Here is an 18,543-nt window from a genome sequence, read left to right as displayed (position 1 = left end):
TAAAGATTGTTGATCCTGGTAGTAAGGGAGGGCTTGAAAGACTTTTTTTCAGTATCTGCGTCATAGGAAATGATATCTCTGCACTAGTCCCACCATCGCAAATAAATTTTGTGACCTATCCCTATTCAAACTAATTTCAATCTATTTTTTTATCACCAAACAGTAGCTTCTATAACTAGCTTATTTTTTTTTCTTTTCTCTATTAAATATTTATTTAAATCCTAGTTAAAGTGTACAATATAGCAATCTCACACTTACATACAAAAGCCAGTGTTCATCACAAGGGCACTCCTTAATCCTCATCACCTATTTCACCCAAACCCCACCCACCTCCCCTCTGGTAACCATCCATGTTTTGGTGTGTTGTTCTCTATAGTTAAGAGAGCATGTTTTGGGGCACCTGGGTGGCTCAGTCGGTTAATGCCCAACTCTTGAGTTCAGCTCAAATGTGAGATTGAGCCTGCATCCAGCTGGCTCCTTGCTCAGTGGGGGGGTCTGCTTGAGGATCTTACTCCCCTTCTCCATCTGCCCCTTTCCTCCTCTTAGTCTCTCTCAAATAAGTCTTTTTTTTTTTTTAAGTGTATTTATTGGTTCGCCTCTTTCTCTCTTTTTTTTCCCTATGATTATTTGTTTTGTCTTTTAAATTCCACATATGGGTGAAGTCATATGCTATTTGTCTTTCTCTACTGACTTACTTTGTATGAGTAGCTTAATTTTTAACAGCCTAAAAATTTCATATTACTAGTTCTTAAATGTATCAATCATAGAGCATTTTACACTGAGTAACACATTCTAGCCTTCTTTTTACCGTAAACTATAAGGGTAGATTTGATTGTTAACATTATCAATTCCCAGATAAAATGAATTTTCTTGTTCTTGACCAAGCCTTCTTCTTATCATGCTGCACATCTGCATGGAAATGCCTGGACTTTTACTAACAATCCACTGACGGTTCAATTATAATAACAGCAAGACATTGAATGCTTGCTATGTTCACAGTTCTGTGCCAAGACTTAACACGGAAATATTTTGACTAATGCTTAATCTTGTAAAATAGATTTTACCATCATCAGGAGAAAACGGAGAGTGAAATGCTAAGTAATTTTGCTAACTCCGAGAACTAGCAAATGGCAAAGCCAGAATGCAAGCCCAGATGTGCCTAACTCCAAAGAAGTAACAGCTACATCAAACTCCATCTCCAGTTAACCCTATTGCTTCAACTCTTGAAGGACCTGCAGCCATCATCTTCCTATTTATTGACAATAGTGAAGATTCTTTTGAGTATCTAACAAACCATATCTTTTTTATTTGCCACTCATTTTGAACCTTGCATGGGCTCTGCTTCTGTCAAAAGAACATAATAGAAGCAATGCTGTACCAGTTTAAGGGACCACTTCCTCTCTTTTGGAATTTCTCTTTGGGAGTTCTAGACTGACATATAACAATTCTGAGTACCTTGAGACCGCTCTGCTGGCTAGGTCTCAGGTAAGCCTACCGTTCAACAGTTTCAACTGAGCCCAGGCTTTCAGCTATTACCACCAAAGATTCCAACAGTGATTGAAGCTGTTTCAGACCCTCCAGACAAGGCTATCTAAATGTTTGATTCTACCAAATGACCTCTGTGCAAGCCAGGGAGTAGAAAAAAACACCGAGCTACACTCTGTCCAAATTTCTGACCTACACAATTGTGAGGTATCATAAACTATACCTGATTTGGTTGGGAAGATCTGAGCTGGATGCTATAATGATATGACACCTTTGGGGGCATCAGTTGGGTGAGTTTATTTTGCATGGAGGAGAGTTGTTTATTGAAAGGATCCACTAATAAAGGTTCTTATTAAGAACTCTTATCTCTCCGTGTCATTCAAAAAGTAATGATTGGTGATGTTATAATATTCCCATAGAATAAAAGGGTTAAAAATACCAATAGGAAACTTATCTTTTTGTTTTGTTTTGTTTTGTTTATGAGTTTTTTGGCTTGTTTTGGTGTGTTGTTAACACATTCAAACTCTTGAAAAGGGCTCAGATATGTAGACTTCAATTACAAAATAGCTCTGAGAGCTCCTGAAGGAGAAGGTCGGGGTGAAAGAACACAGAGGAAGAAAAATAAAGCAAAGCATATTTTACTCTTTATTTAGTGGAATATTTCCCACATTTTATGATGTGTTTCTGCATTGCTCTACAATAATAAGGCTATTTGCATTAAATCATGCCAGTTATGCCAAAAATAAAGTCACCACACAAGTAGTAAGAAATAAGTATCTAGAAGTATAGCTTGCTATTCTTAATTTTGCATTATATTTGTCTGTGATTTTCAAGAAGAAAATTAATATCTATCATTTTATTTTAACTTTTTTTTAAAGATTTTATTTATTTATTCACGAAAGACACACACAGAGAGAGACAAAGACACAGGGAGAGGAAGAAGCAGGCTCCATGCAGGGAGCCTGATGTGGGACTTGACCCTAGAAATCCAGGATCATGCCCTGAGCCAAAGGCTCAACCACTGAGCTCAACCACTGAGCCACTCAGGCATCCCTAATTTTAACTTCTATATAAAAAACATTCAATAATGTTTGTCATATTCATTTTAGCATAAGATTAATATCAGAATTTGGTTTTAAGTGATATTTTCAAGATTGAAGTATTTGTTTCTTCATGTTGAAAGTATAGTAGAAACAATTTTCATTAGCATATTGCTATCGCTTATGCAGATTTTTTTCTTTTACATTTTTAAGAGACATATAAAATTCAAGAAGCCAAGAAAAATCTGGGAAAAGTCACGAACATCAGAATTTCCACATGTACTCAACGTTTAATGAGCCAAAGTCTAAGTAATTAAGTACAAAAGGAGTAAATCATGGAACTGTTCATTATAGTATGCTATTCCCCACCCAAACCTTCTCATGTCTTTAGACTGCTTTAAATTTTCTATGTATATGAAAATACACATATACATAAATTTCTAGTTTATGAAATTGTAGTTTCGGATTGCCCGGTTTCCGCTAAATACATATTCAAATACATAATTATTACATTTAAGAACACTTCTGCAAAATAAATTAAAATGCAGAGGGTCTTTTAAGTAGGTCTGGTACCAATCCCTGTGTATGTGGTGGGGAGGAGGTGGGTTCCCACTTGGAGAAGCAATTCTCAGACACCAACTAGGCAGCCTAGGATTTAACTAATTCTGACACTACCTACCCAGAAAGATCCTCGGATTCCACAGGTTAAATGTTTCATCCTACAAATCCCCCGCTGTCCCCACCCCATCTTCAGATAGCAGTCACAAGTCCAGTTGGTTACCTGCACTTCTGGCAAACTGGTTGTGAATCAGAGGTTCCCAAGACCCTCTCCTCCAGTTCCATTAATTTGCTAGAGCAGTTTACAGAACTAAGAGACATGTTTTACTTACTAGATTACTGGTTGATTATAAGAGGATATAACTCAGGGGCAGCCAGATCTTAGAGACACGGAGAGCAAGGCATGGGGAAAGGGTGCAGAGCTCCCATTCCTCTCCAGCTCTCCAGGTGCACTGCTCTCTCCAAATTTCCATGTGTTCACCAACCTAGATGCTCCTGAAACCTTGTCCTTGTGGGTTTTTATGGAAGCTTCATTACATAGGCATGACTAAGTTATTAACCATTGGTGGTTAAGTCAACCTCCAGCTTCTACCCCTACCTGGAGGTTAAGGGGGTCCTAAAAATTTCCAACCCTCTCATCACAGGATTGGTTCCAAGGGCAACTCATCCTTAGGTGACCTAAGGGCTTCCCAGAAGTCACCTCATTAACATAAAAAAGGACCCTTTTATCTCTCCTATCACAGGAAATTCCAAGAGTTTTAGGAGCTCTGTGCCAGCAACAGTGGAAGACTGAATATAGTTCTTATTATAAATAAAAATATCACAACTTTTTATTATAATTATGCATGGTATTCTGGGTTATAAATCATATTTCCACCAAGTCAAAAGAAAGCAGCAAGAGACCTTTAGTAAAATGCCTATGTTTACAATAGTTTGGGAGGTGAGTAGATACAACAATTAATTTTAAACTTTCTCCCGACTTTATGATAAACCACGTTCCTGCACAAACTCCAGAATGGAGAGTTTACCTTAGGGAAAAACAAAACAAAACAAAACAAAACATAAAAAATATATAACTTTGTAGAAACTAGAAACTGCTGGAATTATGTATTGAAGGGAAGCAAAATATACCACTTTGACATATTGATTATTTTGAATTAAAGTTACTTAAGAAACAGCAAATGCAAGAAGGACACTCTGACCCCCACTATGTCCCTCCGAAAGCAGGAAATAAATCTTTCATGTGAAAGGTACCCTCCCTGTACCAGAAAGGTAGAAAGCATCCTCATCACCAGAGAGAGGAAATTTAAGGCCTAGAAGATTGTATAAACAAAGCTTGTTACTTTCTCACTAATTTACTACCCCAAACCCACACTTCTTTATCTTGTTCATTCTTCACAAATTTATCGTTTCTTTGTCCAAAAGGTATAAAAGCTGCCTGCTTTGGTCATTTTTTTCAGTCTCATATTTTTAGGGGCTCCTATACATAAGAGATTAAATTTGTTTTTCTCCTGTTAATCTGTTTTATGTCAATTTAATTAATAGACCAGCCAAATAACCTAGAAGGGAAGAAACAAAAAGTTTTCCTCCCTCACAATGTATTATTAGACTCATGGCAAGCATCAGGACCGTATTGCACAACTGCATTTTCAGGAGATATTCAATTATAATTTACCAGAGGGGAAGCAGATGGAGAGAGGCCTACATTTCTATCATAGAAAAAGTATTTGGAAGGCCACCTTGTTACTGTTTTGTTTTGTGTAGCCATAATTGGAAGATTATATACTTTACAAAGACGTATTTCTTAGATTTTAGGTGTGCCTTATTTATGTAGTAAGTATATTTCTTAAAATTTTCCTATGAAACAATTGAGAATTTTGTCACTTAAAACTTATTTTAGATATTCCAGAAGACATTACTATTTACATAAAACCTACTTTATAGGTTGGTAATGTCTATACAGTTACCTTATATATATATTGAATCTCCTTCTCATAGTTTTATAGCTTATTTCTTAATGTGCCTTCAGCTCTTTAAGTTAAAACACAAAAGTTATACTGATCTTTTCTGTAACCTGGTTATAAACTTGTGAATACTAATTTGGACATCTTACAAGATGCACTGCCCATTATACCTCTGAACTATTTCAATCAGTCCTGTGTGCTGATGACCCCTAGATCCGATCTCCAAATCCCATCTCCCCATAATATGCAAACCTCTATTTCTAGCTGGCTTCTATCCATCTTCAAGGGGATATCTTGAAGCGATCTCACATTTAACACAAGCAATATTAAACCCATTTTATCATTTCACATACCTTTTCTTGATCTTCTCTTACACACTCTCTTTCATTCTTATCAACACTGGTTCAGTCTACTATATGGTAATTTTCTTTCCCATCTGAGTGATTGCAGTAGCTTTTTATCCAACTCTCCTGTCCATCCATTATTGCCATCAAAATTCTGTTCTTGTACCCCACATCCTTTAGCCACTTTAAACACATTCTCAATCCTAAGCAAGCTTCTGTGTCTTTAAGCAAAGGTTTTTGGAGTGACCAATCCCTCCTGCCTTCCAGGAAATATCATCATTTAAGATTCAACTCATTTTTCATATCAGTACAGCATTTCCTAAAAGGGGGCTAAAATTAATCACCTACTCCCTGGTATTCTTAGTGAATTTAACATATATAATCTGTATAATACTTAGTGTCTGTTAGGTAGTAAGGACTCAAAAATGGTAGTTGTTTTTATGAATTTTATTAAAATGATCTTTGCATGTGTTTGTCTCTTAACCTCCTGAGGGCACAAATTTTATTCTGTTATTTATTTTATTACAACTCTAAGCATACACTTGGCATTTAGTGGGAGAAGCTGTGCATCTACATTCAGTAAATATTACCCTGACTAGGGCTGTAATTTAGAGTTAAAAGTGTTATTTATAATTATTGTCAATAAGAACATACTTTCTAATAGTGATTAGAAAATACTGGTTGATGTGTTTTAATAGTATTATTACTATTACAAACAGGAGAAATATAATTCTGAAAGCTTTAAGTAATGAGTAAACATATGGATATATATATTATATATATATGGAGTTATATTAATATAAATATCTTAAAGTAAGAGAGTTCACACACAAAGTGATGGAATAGTTTCCCATCTCTGAGTTAAATACAATGAATTACCTTTCAAAAATTAGTCATTTTTTTCTCCCAGGTATGTCTGCAAAAATTACATTACTTTTGGGATCTCAACAAATTTGCTTTCAACAAAATATGCTTATAGCTTCTCCAGAAGTATTAGAACAAAACATATTTAAATGGTTGTTACAGCATTGCCCTTGGTTACATCTTTTATCTAGGATATCTGATTTTATTCTGTAGGCCTGCGGCTGAACTGTAAATTATTTTTGTTCTCCTGCGAGAGGATCTCACCATTCCATCAACGATTCAGTTCTGTGTGCAGACTAAAAGGGAAATAAGATATAATGAAATACCCTTAAGGAAAAATTATAGGTGTACTGTAGGTCCGTAGTTGTTCAATATTCTACAGATACAGCACTCTGAAAGACATTATCCCAGTTGTTTAGGTGTGAATAGCATTCCATGGGTGAGGGAATACACATGAAAATGAGAAATGTTCTCATTAATGGTATTATCATTAAATCTTAAAGTGGTTACAACACATAACAGTATATGACTAGATGTTGACGTGTTGGGCAGAACTACTTATTATGAAATACAGAGAATCAGAATGTCCTCTCATTGAGGACACATTAATTCGCCGTTTACGAAATTACAATCAGTCACCATAATCATCATTCTCATCATTAGAACACATATATTCCATATTGCTCTTCTGGGCACTGTACAAATTAGGTTAAAAGTCAACTTAGAAGTTGTTTGCAAATGTGTATTTTATATCATCTGTTGGTTGATTGCTCTCCAATGGCTATTTTTTTATCTATATATCTACCTCTTTATATTCGTATTTTTTATTTGAGCTATCTATGCCCAAGTATTTCAAGATAACAAGAGTTATATTAATCTAAAGAGATTCACACATAAAAATTTTAATTGAGGGTAGCCCGGGTGGCTCAGCGGTTTAGCACTGCCTTCAGCCCAGGCCATGATCCTGGAGACCCGGGATTGAGTCCTACGTCGGGCTCCCTGCATGGAGCCTGCTTCTCCCTCTCCCTGTGTCTCTGCCTCTCTCTCTTTGTGTATGTGCCTTTCATGAAAATACATAAATAAAATCTTAAAATTTCTTTTTTAATCAAGTGCTCTGAAGAAAATAGGATTAAATTATTACTGTATTAGTAATAAGATTTGCAAACTCACTTTTATGATTTTCTGTGTTCAGGTTACATTATGCACTACTAAGGAAGTGAGAGCAGCACGGAACAATAAAGTAGCTACTAGTCACACGAGGCTATTGAGCACCTGAAATTGGCTAGTATGATTTATAGCATGCTATAAGTGTAAAATGTACACTGGATTTTATAGACTTAGTATGAAAAATAAAAAAATAACACATGACATGAATCTTTTTTTATATTAATTACATACTGAAAATATTAATTTTGTCTAAATGGTTAAAATAGATAATTATTAAAGGTAATTTTATTTCTTCTTACTTGTTTGGACTGCTAGAAAATCTAGAAGTCTGTAGTTCACATTACATTTATATCCAACTGCACTGGGTTAGAATGTTTGAAATTCATGTAGCTAGGGTCAGGTAAGTTTCAAAGAAAAATGGAGGAGATTTAGTAAAAGATATATTAAATTAATTCTGTTATCTTCTAAATGACATCCACTGTGTGAAAACTACCTTAAGATTAGACTTACAGGAGCTGTTCTGATACTGTTATTTGTGATAAAATAAAAGTGACAGCCACAGTTCCCCTGTGTACTGGGGAACTGTGACCATTACTTCTGGAGTTCAGATAAAGCCACATTTCCAGGCTATGGGATTCTCTCTTGTGCTGAAATACTGCCTATGTTTACTTGAGTCCAAAACTTATTTGAAAAACTGGGCTTCTAAGATAAATAAGCACTCTTTATGGCCAAATGATCTTGATAAATTGATTCTAGAATTCATTAATATTCTATCTTTAAAGGACGCCAGGAAATAAGATATCGATGAGGAACAGATGAATAGCAAGCTCTGTTATCTTTACCTTTCACATTTCTTATTTCCAGCCTATTTTCCCATATCTGTTTATATATGTGGTTGTAATGAGAATTTATGACATAAGAAGTTTTCTTTTTCTAATTTTCAAACCATATATATACACCATATATTTTCACATCGAGACTTAAGACATATAGTACGTATTGCATTCTTTGTTACTTGTGGCAGAATGACATCAGTCATGTTAATTCACTGTGATGATTCTAGATGGCATATTTTTATATGCCATCTTTGTCATACTTTGGTTTCTCATTTAAAAATAAAAAATAAATGATAAGACGAAATTCTACATAATACAGAATTCTAAAAATACTTGTTAAAGCATTTATTGTACTTTATCTTACTGAATGCAATACCATATCCAGTCTACATCATGTGTCTAATTACTTATTAAGGACTGTAAGCTGGGAAAATGTTCATTACTATTAAATTATCAAGGATGTGATGGTTACTAACAGAATGACTACCTACAAGTTATGAATTATGAGTTTTAAAAAACAATTATTTGGCCTAAATAGAACTTACCAAGTTAACCAGTTTTAACTATTGGAGTACAACATGCTGTTTGTCTCAGCCAAGTAGATGCAAAAAGGAATAGCACAAGACACTTCAAGGGAAAGAAATTGTAGTGATCTTCCCCACCTAGGGCAGATCTTGGATGAAAATGCAAAGTAAATATATTTAGACCTTTTTGACTGACCCCTTTTATTTATTTATTTAAAGATTTTACTTGGGATCCCTGGGTGGCGCGGTGGTTTGGCGCCTGCCTTTGGCCCGGGGCGCGATCCTGGGGACCCGGGATCGAATCCCACGTCGGGCTCCCGGTGCATGGAGCCTGCTTCTCCCTCTGCCTGTGTCTCTGCCTCTCTCTCTCTCTCTGTGACTATCATAAATAAATTTAAAAAATTAAAAAAAAAAGATTTCATTTATTCATGAGAGACACAGAGAGAGAGAGAGAGTGAAGCAGAGAGAGAAGCAGGCTCCATGCAGGGAGCCTGATGTGGGACTGGATCCCAGGTCTCCAGGATCAGGCCCTGGGCTGAAGGCAGTGCTAAACTGCTGAGCCACCCAGGCTGCCCTTGATGGGCCCCTTATAGCAAATCTCCAGCTAAGGGAGGGATTCCCAGCTCTGGCTGCATATTACAACCTACCAGGAAAGACTTCAACACATAAGGCTGTTTGGCCCAACTGAAATGGATTCAATCAATATCTGGTCCAGAAGAAGGGCACACCTCTGTATGGTTTAAAAGTTCCCCGGGGCGGGGGGGGGGGGGGGGGGGGGGGGGGGGGGGGGGGGGGAGGTCTCCAGGTGGTTCTAGTGTGGACCAATTACAGAACCCCTAATTGAAGACAACCAGAAACCCCATATTCCCTGTTTACCAATATTCTGTTACTGAAGCCTGAAGCCTCTACATTTCAAATGAAGCTAATACCCTGCACCTTGCCCTGCTAATTTCTCACTGCTAAAAGTCACTACTAATTTGTTTCATATTTTCAAAGCCTCATTAGGTTACTGGCCTGCTAATTACATATCCCAAATCATAATAAACCACTAATAGATGAAAATGATTTAATGTGTGCTACCTTTCTAATTAATGAATTTGCTTTTTAACCTAGTATTTAGCATATCCTAAGGCATGAATGGATAAATAAAATATGAATTTTTGGCATTCTCAACTCTATAGAAATACTTTAACTCTGGTGGGACATTCAACTTTCCTTAAGTATTTCTACATGATATTTTTTTTTAAAGATTTTATTTATTCATTCATGAGAGACACAGAAAGAGAAGCAGAGATATAGGCAGGGGGAGAAGCAGGCCCACTGCTGGGAACCTGATGCAGGACTTGATCCCAGGATCCCAGGATCATGACCCAAGCCAAATGCAAAGACTAAACCACTGAGCCACTCAGGTGCCCATCTACATGATTTAAATGGGAGCTCGCTATCCTGCTCCCATTATTAAGGAAGGAGATTGCAGGATGAATATGAAGTGAAAATATTTAAGGAAAATATCATGAAAGGTAAGGAAGTTGAGGATTCAAGTAATATAATATGGGAATCTATGCTTTTTTAAGGATTTTCTCATAGTTATTCTATTACTAAAGTGGAATTGTTAGGAAGAGTGGGTATTTTAAAGAGAATCAGTGATGGTTGATATAATGACAGAAGTTTTTGCTCACTGCTAAGGATGACTGAAAAAGGAAGTATGGATATAATTAATTAATTAGAAATAATAATAATAATAATTAATTAATTAGGATGTTTCCATCAGTGCTAAGGAAGGAGATTGGCCATTTATTGTATCATTGCAGTTATTGTATCATTGCAGTTACATGAGACTAAAGTTAATATGAACCAAGTTTAGAGACACCTATCACTAAAAATTTTTTCAGAGGTGAAATGGTGATGTGATTAAGAAACTGGGAAAAAGTTATAGTCTCTGGTTTCAAATACAAGGGTCAATCATTTATTATTGTTGCTGCTGCTGCTGCTGCTGCTGTTGTTATTGTTATTTTTTAGAGAGGGAAGGAGGAAGCCCAGAGGGGAGGGAGAGTGAGAATCTTAAGCAGATGACCTGCTGAGTGTGGAGCCTGACAAGAGGCTCAATCTCACTGCCCTGAGATCATGACCTGAGCCAAAATCAAGGTCAGTGATGCAACCAACTGAGCCGCCAGGTGTCCCCAATCATTTTTTATTGTTTGACCTTGAACAAGTGCCTCACGTTGTTTGGCTGTAAAATAGGGATTGTGTTTATCTTTACCTCATCAGTTTGTATTTAGGAGAGAGGAGTTTAAATGGGTTAGTAGTGTAAGTAAAATCCTTAAAAAGCACATGGACACAGTAATATATATAGATATTAACTATTATTATTACTAAAAATGTGCAAAGCTACATATGTTTCTAGTTTATATACAATTATATCTATACATGCTGTCATGGTTCCAATTACCAATCTCTTACTCCCAAGAATTTACAAGTTTTTACAATTCGGAATGTCTCGGGCCCTTTTTTTTCCTGGCCTGTAATAAGACATTGCAGTATTTCGTAAACTAGGTTGAATCACTGCACTTTGTCTCATTGTATTGATCTGATATTTTCTATTGAATTGTTACACAATGTCTCTGTCTCTCTGGATGACCTACCTGTCAACCTTTGAAAGTCTTGTTACTATAACTTATTCAATGTCTAATCCATGAAGTTAAGTGTTTACTGCTGGTATTTTTATATCTACTTTATATTAATCCTTTAAAATACCCATTTGGGTAAGTATATTCCCCTGTTGGAGATGAGAAAACTTGGCCTTAAATGTTACATAATTAACTCCAAATCATTCAGCTCATTAAATATCTGAGTAAGAATTCAAACTCAGACATAGATGTTTATGCTCTCATAAACCAAAGTTTATGCCCTGTTGCCCCTGATTTCTTCTTGGTGCTCTAATTTCTTTTTTCTTTAAGATGTTATTTATTTATTTATTTATTTATTTATTTATTTATTTATTCATTCATTCATTCATTTATTCATTCATTCATTCATTCATTCATTTATTCATTCATTCATTCATTCATTTAAAGTGAGAGCAATGGGGAGGGGCAGAGGGAGAGACAGAATCTCAAGCAGACTCCCCACTGAGCATGAATCTCCACCTGGGGCCCTATCTCAAGACCCTGAGACCCTGACCTGAGGCAAAATCAAGAGTCAGCTGCTTAACTGACTGAGCCACCCAAGTATCTCTTGGTGCTCTAATTTCTAGCCACATATTTTAGTTTATTTTCTTTCTTAAACAGATTATTAGCCTTCACCTTTAACTTCAAGGATGAATTGGTATACAAGTTTTATTTAGACAAATACACAGATTGGCTTATAATAATATTTTATTTCATTTAGAAATGTTATTCTCTTATTATTGGTCTGTACCATAATGTAGATCATGAAGCTATAGCAATTTAGTGAACAAGAATTGTTCATAGAGAACTGGCAAGGGTTTCTGAGAAAACCACTTTGGTTAAGAGATGTTTAGAGCAAGAAAAGACTTCCTGTTCTCTTGAGATACATGAATGTATGAAGGCTTATTTCGAACTGTTATTATCATTTTCTATCTGCTTTAAAGGTGACATATTATACTGGTTCAGGCCAAAACTCTGAGACCAGCCTGCCTGGCTAGGTTAATCTTAGAGAGGTCACTGATGATGTGATCGTCAAGTGTGAATATCCAGCTACCAATCTCAAGTGAGGATTCCTACCTCATGGAGAACAGCCAGCCACCAGAAGTAGGAGCTTGCACACTGGCTCACTGCATCTTCTATTTGTTCAGAGTCCCAGAGGAGGACTCAACACACAAAGCATTGGTTGAGATATTTTACTCACAGAAAGCAGAAGAGACACAACAGAATGAGATTGGTATTTGCTGGTGTGTGCTGATCTACCACGGCTGGTAGGTCTCTCCCAATGCACACACCCTTCTCATGCTGTAGGGGAAGATTCCATTTCTTTCCATCTAGGGCACTGGACAGGTGACATATGATACTCTTAAGTTATACAAGGAAGCTCACTGAGTATCCAGAACAGAATGTTTTCTCTTAATAAGAATAAGAATATGGACCAATGATATAGTTCAGGACATGGCTTCCATATTGGGGAATATTCCAGGGCCAGGGCACTGATGGGGCAAGCCCAGTGAAGGGCAACAGGTATGCAATAGCTGCTTCCCCAGCAGTGATTATAGTCAAATTACATAAACTCCATATCACAAATTGGGGGTCATGATAATTTCACCCTCATAAAGTATTGGGAGGATTAGATAAGTTAATATATGAAAAATGCCAAGAACAGGGCCTGGCATATACTAAGCATTCCATTGAGTATTAACAATATTTGTCCAGCTGTGACAATTTTAGAATACGACTATTGTTTGGTGCCTCTCTGTGGGTGCTGTGCTTAAACTCCATTCCCTTTGTATCTTGGTGGGCTTGTGACTGCTTCAGTCAATAGAGTATTTCTGAAGTGACACAATGTCATGTCCTAAATGAAGTCATTAAGTGACCATGCAGCCTCTGCTTTTTTTATGGGAACATTCACTCTTGGAGCTTCATGAAAAAAGTCTTTCTAGATTGAGATTATCATGCCAGAGAAGTCTCACAGAAAGACCATGTAAAGATGCCTGGATATTACATAGAGCAAGAGAATGATGCTCAATGCCTTCCCGCCCCACCATCCCGACATGGTCAAGTCTTCCCAGCAGAAGCCCCAGACATGAACCAAAGATTATCTACTCTCCCCTGCCATCTCTAAATTCCTGACTCACAGAATTTGCAACCATAATAAATTATTGTTTTATACCACTGAATTTTAGATGGTTTGTTACACAGCAAATGGCAACCAGAATATAAGCCTCTTTATTTTTGTAGCATATATTAGAATCACAGGTTTTGCCTTATAATTGGGAATATTATTTTGCCTTATTACCTTTATAACTACTGTCTTTCCAATGGTTCCCTTCTAACTCAAACCAATTGAATCCAACTCAATTCAAACCAATAACCTGAGTTCTTGGTTTTTGCTCTCTGATTACCAAACACTTTAATTCAAAAATAAAATTACAAAACTGCTACAATTTGACAGTTGCCAATCTTTCCACAACTCCTTCAGTGCTACTTACATTCTTTCCTGCATGAGGCAAGTCAATCATTTCTCCTTATGTATTTTTCTCCATCTTGCTTTTCTCCTGAATAGATCGATCTGCCAACGTCCTATTACACTACACTTTCTGATCTTAGATGATCTTGGCTCCTCTTTCATGGAAAAATCATGGTAGGAATCCTGTCTTTTTCTCTGCTGTCTTCTGAAAAGTGATTGCCATCTCTAGCTAATTGATCTTCTATTTTCCGTCCTCCACTTTTCTTTCTTTATTCTCTCTTCATCCTAACTTAGTGAAAAGGTAATAGTCTTCCTCCCATCTAAGGCTAATCCCAATGCCTTAAATTTATATGATACCTCTTCTTGTTGCCTTGGAGCACATGCTCCAGTAATGATCTATTCTCTCACCAATATTTTCAAATTTTATCATCTAAATCTTTTTTTGTGTACTGATATGGTCATGTTTAAATGTCTCCTATTCAGGCAAAAGAAATCATTCTATGCTGATTTTGATGAGTTAATCTTTTAACTTGTCTTTTGTATTCTTTTGCATTTCTTGAATTTTTCTAGTGCATACATGCTATACATAACAGAAAATATAATAGGGTTAATTTGAATTAACCACTTTTCTAAGTTCTAGGCATGGGTATACAATGAAAAAAAACACAGAAATTTTGTTCTCCATTACTTCAACCTCTTTGGACAATATATTAATGCAGACAGCATATTAGATGTCTCAGAACAGCATCATTTGTAAATTTAGTAGCCAAATCTCATTACATGAGACTTCTGGGTTTAGCTCAGATATATAGAGAGCTAGAATGTCATTGTCACCCTTATGACAAGAGAAAAAAAGCTGAACATACTGCAAATTAGATTTTTCTTGAACTCTGGAGAGAACTGGAATGGCAAGGAAAGAAGTTCATCCAAAATCTGGAGAAAAAGCAGCACAAGCAGGGAGAAACAGGACACAGCCATTTGTTTACTTGAGTTAGATGCCACCAAATGCCATATAAGTCAGTGAAAATATTAAGCTAGACATTTTTAATTAATTGCAAAAGGCTGAGTAGGCTTAATGTTAGACTATAAAGCCCCTGAGGGCCACAGACATAAGATAGTCGTGTCCCTTTTGCAGAGCATTTTCTCTTGGAGCCCCACGAGGTTCTCAGGGAATATCAGGGAGAAATCTGAATAATGCAAAACAAAACAAAACAAAACAAAACAAAAACAGAAGAACTTCCTTCATGGTTCTTCCTGGGGTTGAAGAATGATAACCACTGCCAGAACTCCATCCAGACTCCTCTTTCTCTCTCTCTCTTATGAAATAAAATATTTTTTTGTTTTTGTTTTTTTGCAGATCTTTCGGGTAGAAAACAATTAAATTTGTAGATTAGGTGCAGAGGTGGAAATTCATTGCAACCCAAGGTGGAAATGGGTGGCTGCCACCCTTCCCCATCCCAGATGTATCCCCTATCTCATCTAAGGAGCAAAATCCTTAATCTGTAGGAGTTAGGGCCTCAAAATTATAAACTAACAGCACTAGTGGAAAAGTACTGAAGTTAAGGATGAAAACAAAGAATTTTTTAAAAAGGTTCTACTTGGAGAAGGAGCTAGGGAATGCACTAGCTCTAGTTTTGTATCTGGAGAAGAGACAGTATACGTACAAAGGGCACATGGCTGAGGTCAAGGCTCATGGTGTCTGCTTAAGACTGAGGCTGGTCAGAGCATCAAACACCCCACCCAATACCCTACCAACAAGCTAATATACAACTAGTAAAACTAATAGTGGAAGACATCTGGGAGAACTCCAAGACACAGGCTTTCTCTAGGAAGAAGTGCAAAGGACAATTCACAACTAAGTAGAAAGACAAACAAAAGGTATTACTAGAGGAATTTGTAGGCTTGATGCACTGAAGATAACCCAAACCCAGCCCTATATCACAGCCAAGTGACGCTCGTCCCAGGAATGCAAGGCTTGTTCAATATTGAAAAAAAAAATGTATTTTATCATATTCATAGACTTACTAAATAAGAAAAAAAAACATTTTATCAACAAATGAAGAATCAAATCATTTGGCAAAATCATACATCTGTCCCTGATTAAAAAAAAAAAAAAAAATTCCACAAACTAGAAGCAGGATACTTCCTTAATCCAGTAAAGAATATCCACAAATCCTACAGCTAACATTATATTAGATACGAGTCTACTTTCTGTCTAAGATCAGAAATAAGACTGGGATGCCTGGGTGGCTCAGCTGTTGAGCGTCTGCCTTTGGCTCAGTGCGTGATCCTTCCTGGGATCCAGGATCGAGTCCCACATTGGGCTCCCTGCATGGAGCCTGCTTCTCCCTCTGCCTGTGTCTCTGCCTCTCTCTCTCTCTCTGTGTGTGTGTCTCTCATGAATAAATAAATGAAAGCTTAAAAAAAAAAGATCAGGAATAAGGCAAGGATGCCTCCTTTCCCTCCTCATATTCTACATTATGTTGATGTGCTAGTAAGAAATATTTGCAATAAGGCAAAAAGAAAAAGGAAAATAAAGGCCATATAGTATAGACAAAGAGAAGTAAAATACATGATTGTCTATACAGATAGTCACAAAGATTATCTTAAAAAGGGCTCCTAGAGCTTTAAATACATGTAATTCATTTTGTCAATGATTTCTTTGTCAATAATGCTTTTTAAAGCTTTTAAAAATTGCAAGCTAACAAAAGCATGTTAATTTGCTCTATGGAGTCGACAATGACTCCCTAAATATTAAAATATACCTCCTAAAGTCCCAGCCAGTTCCTACCACAGTCCCATGGTCTCCTGCCTCTCTTTTCAACATGACAGATGGCGTGTCCTTCATTAGTGTCCTTCATTAGTCAAGGACTGTCTGGCAGGTGGAGTGGCGGTGGCCACCTCCAGGGCCTTTGTAGTGCCCATCAAGCAGGTCAAGCCGCTGCTGCAAGTGCAGCCTGCCAGCAGGCAAATCACACAGAGAAGCAGTATGAGGGCCTTATAGACTGTGTGGTTCAGATTCCCCAAGGACCAGGGAGTCCTGTTCTTCTGGTGTGGTAACTTGGCCAATGTCATCAGATACTTCCTCACTCAGTCTTTCAGTTTTGCCTTCAAAGGTCTTCCTGGGTTGTGTGGACAGGAGAACCTAGTTTGGTCACTATTTTACAGGGAATTTAGCACCAGGTGGTGCCACTGGGGGCAGAGCATTGTGTTTTGTGTATCCTCTTGATTTTGCCCGTACCCATCTAGCAGCTGATGTCAGCAAAGCTGGAACTGAAAGGAAATTCAGCTTGGTGACCACCTGGTTAAGATCTACAAATCCAATAGGATTAAGGGCCTGAACTGGCTTTAATCTGTGCAGGGTATTATCATCTACCCAGCTGCCTACCTTGGTATCTAAAGGGCATGTTTCCAGATCCCAAGAGTACTCACATCTTCATCAACTGAACGATGGCACAATCCACCACAGTGATTGCTGGGCTGACTTCCCGGGGTGGTATGATGATGCAGGTAGAGGGCAAAGGACTGACATCATGTACGCAGGCAGGCTTGACTGCTGGAAGACGATTGCTCATGATGAAGGAGCCAAAGTTTTTTCAAGGGTGCATGGTGCAATGTTTTCAGAGGCATGGGTGGTGCTCTTGCACCTGTCGTGTGATGAAATCTAGAAGTTCAGGCAAGTTATTTCCTAGTTTTCCCCCTGGTGAACAGGCATGTTGTATTATACAATATACCTAAACACTCTTGACAGACTATTGGCTGTCTATTTATCGGTGGTAACTATTTACTGGTTCCAAATGGGAAGCCATAATATCCATCTGATTGGTTTTCTCTTAAAGCCATTTCCATGATGAAGAGACACAATTATATTTTTTATTTCAGTCACTCTTGTTTGAAGAAATAAAAAATGTATGAAATAATACTGCCTTTTAGAAACAATTACTTTTACTTTTTTTCGTAATGAATATTGATCCTTTTTTTTCCAAACAAGGAATAGATTCCAAAATTCTTTGTAACTAATTCATTATAATTCATGATTAGGCTCTAGGAGTATACTTGAACTAAAGATAGTATCACTCCATGAAGATCAACATTTAAAATGAAGATTCTCAACATTTCTATTATTTTTACATAATTTTATTTCAATATAATCTTTTGTTTTAAAGAATGCCCCTAATTTTTCTTATGAACTTTCTCAGAATATTATCGATTTCAGTAATTTCATATCCATTTGTAAACAGATTTGTCTTTGGATTTACTTTATGATTACATTACTTTCATACCACCTGTTACAATTATTTCGCTGTGATTTAGCCCCTTTTCTATTAAGCAGTGGGAGTAACTTTGTGCTCTAACCCTTAGCAAATCCTTCCACCATAATTCTCTAGGGATAAGCGGTAGTTAAGAAACCAGTTTTATGTTTGAATATCCAAATTAATTAAATGGACATCAATAGGCTTGACTTAGAGTATGTGCCCCTCAAAGACATTGTCCATTTACCAAACCCATAATATTAGTTTGTAAAGGTCTGTACTTCTTTAGAGAACTTGTGAGTAATGTTTACACCTTCTTAAAACTATTTAAGTGCTACCCTGAATGTTTTCATTCACTGAATGTTACACCTT

General features: G+C 36.8%; 1 pseudogene; it reads left to right on the top strand.

Moving 5' to 3' along the window:
- The window catches only part of LOC100686044, a 28,589-nt pseudogene extending 11,013 nt beyond the window's left edge, over positions 1-17,576 (top strand).
- The last annotated feature ends 967 nt before the right edge of the window (positions 17,577-18,543 follow it).

Source organism: Canis lupus, chromosome 6 (assembly GCF_011100685.1).
Source record: "Canis lupus familiaris isolate Mischka breed German Shepherd chromosome 6, alternate assembly UU_Cfam_GSD_1.0, whole genome shotgun sequence".
NCBI lineage: Eukaryota > Metazoa > Chordata > Mammalia > Carnivora > Canidae > Canis > Canis lupus.
Note: the sequence above shows the minus strand (reverse complement) of the source record. Positions and strands in the feature narration are given on the sequence as shown.